The sequence below is a fragment of the Gadus morhua genome, chromosome 13 (genome assembly GCF_902167405.1).
Source record: "Gadus morhua chromosome 13, gadMor3.0, whole genome shotgun sequence".
In the NCBI taxonomy this organism is placed as follows: domain Eukaryota; kingdom Metazoa; phylum Chordata; class Actinopteri; order Gadiformes; family Gadidae; genus Gadus; species Gadus morhua.
Window position 1 is genome coordinate 10,217,718 of NC_044060.1, and position 2,500 is coordinate 10,220,217.

At 49.6% G+C, this 2,500-nt stretch overlaps 1 protein-coding gene across 6 annotated transcripts in view; it reads right to left on the reverse strand.

Annotated features, from left to right (window-relative positions):
* ptprt (protein tyrosine phosphatase receptor type T) overlaps positions 1–2,500 on the reverse strand; it is a 183,457-nt gene that overhangs the window by 25,039 nt on the left and 155,918 nt on the right. The window lies entirely within an intron of this gene.

Consider the following 2,500-nt stretch of genomic DNA (forward strand, 5'->3'; position numbering starts at 1 on the left):
CACACACACACACACACACACACACACACACACACACACACGCACACACACACACACACACATGCCTATTTCTTACACACTTTCTCTTCCCGTCTCATTCTCTCTCACTTTGTTTCCAACTATCCCTCAAACAAACTCCCCTCCTCCCCATCTTGCCCCCAGTTCCTCCCCCACTCAATCTCCTCCTCCTTTCCCCTCTGATCTCTGTGTGTCTGCATGGTGTGTGTGTGTGTGTGTTTGCGTGTGTGTGTGCGTGCGTGTTTGTGTGTGTGTATGTGGGAGTGTGCATGTTTGTGTGTGTGTGGGGATGTGTTTGTGTGTCTGACGGCATGTATGTGTGTGTGTGTGTGTGTGTGTGTGTGTTGTGATTATATTGTGTTAGTGGCAGTCAATGCACCAAGCCTCTCTATGGAGGATTGAGGGTGGAGGGGGTCTGAGCGCTGCTCTCTGCCCAGGGAGGGGAGCCTCTAATTGGGCAGAGATGGCAGGAGGCACTGGGTGAGAGACGGAACTGCCCTGGACACAGGGCCCTGGGTTGGAGTTTCTGACAATGAGAGAATGTCTGTGTGTGTGTTGTGTGTTGTGTGTGTGTGTCTGTGGTTGTTTGTCTGTTTGTGTGCATGTCTATGTTTTGCTGTGTGTGTATATGTGTGTGTGCGTGTGTACGTTTGGTGCGTGTGTATATATGTGTGTGGCTATCCATTAAAAGTGAATTACAAGAAAGGTTTCAAACAAAAAAAACACACACACACGCGCGCGCGCATACACACACACACACACACACACACACACACACACACACACACACACACACACACACACACACCACACACACACACACACACACACATACACACACACACACAGTGCCTGCAGTGTTAGCAGAACAACAGAGTCAGAGGGTAGCGAGGAGTCCTGGAGAGCCGGGCTGTGGACCCATTACTGATTAATGAGCTCTGCTCTCCTCCTGCATCACCCAGTGACCCCCTATACACCTCCTCTGCCTCTCTCTCTGTCTGTCTTGTGTCTCCTCTCCAACTCTACTGCACCCCCCGTGACCTCATGTACACCACCTCTACCTCTGTCTCTCTCTCCTCCCCTCCCCTGTCTACCTTCTCTACTGCACCGCCCGTCAACTCCTATACACCACCTCTACCTCTGTCTCACTCTCATCCCCTCCGCTCTCTATCTTCTCTACTGCACTCCCTGTGAACTCCTATACACCTCCCTCTCAACTGACTCTACTGCACCAACCGTGACCCATCCTATGCCCTCCTATGCCTCATGCCTCATCCCACTCTTTTGTACCTCTCTCTACCCATCTCTCTCTCTCTCTCTCTCTCTCTCTCTCTCTCTCTCTCTCTCTCTCTCTCTCTCTCTCTCTCTCTCTCTCTCTCTCTCTACCTTGCGGATCTCCATTTCCGTGTTTGTTGTTTACGTTTCTGTGTCGCAGATTTCCCGAGACCACCAAAGACACGTCGCACCACAAATTGAATGGCATCTTGAGACCTTAACATTGTGATCTTAACGGCCTGATGCCCTGACGTCCGGTTTTACGAGATGAGGTGGTAACGTACGGCGGCGGCGGCTTCTGTGCGTGGGCTAGCCTGGTGTCACAGAGGTCCAGGGCGTACCTGCTGCCAACGCAGCCACTCTATGCAGAGTCTAGGGCAGCCCTTAACCACATCATCCCCCTCTCTCTGCTTCCCTAACCTTTGATGAGGAATAAGAGATCCAGTCAATGAGTCCAATGAGGATGTAATGTTTGCCATTTCTCTCTAATGAGATTAAAGTGGGGCTGAAGGACATTATCTGTGTCGCTTAGTGCCTGCACTCTCCCCTCCCTGATAGGTCAGGATCTAGTGATGTCACTCACTGTGCTGCTGTAGGTCGCTCCAGGGAAACAAAACAAATACATCGTATTCCTCTCTGGTTTCAAAGGGCCGGGGTTGAGGGGGGGGGGCAAGAAATTCAACTAAGACCTTATCCATGCTGTACACACACTGCCCGGTGAATGAATGTGTGTGTGTGTCCGAAGGATTAAGATGTAGTTAAATGGTATTCGAGATATCGCTATGTGTATATGTTTGTGTGCATATGAATGTGTGTGTGTGTGTGTGTGTTTTGCTCAGCTGTGAGAAATGTTGTCTATGAGACAGTGCCTGCGTGTCAATGTGTTTATGTGTGTTTATGTCCCATTCAGTAGCACAGAGAGGGAGATGTTAAGAGTAGAAATGTGAAAAAGTGTAATTTAGCCATTTTTGCTCCTTTTTGGTTGTTTGTATTGTGTGTACACCTTCAATGTGTATGCTTGTCTGTATGTGTATGCATGTTTGCGTGCGTGTGGGGGTGTTTGTGTGTCTGTGAGTGCATGTGTGTGCATGCGTGTGTATTTGTGTGTGTGTGAATGTGTCCGTGGGTGTGTGTGTCTGTGTGTGTGTGCATGTTTCTGTGCCTGTGAGTGGATGTGGTGTGTGCATGGGTGTTGTACGTGTTTGTG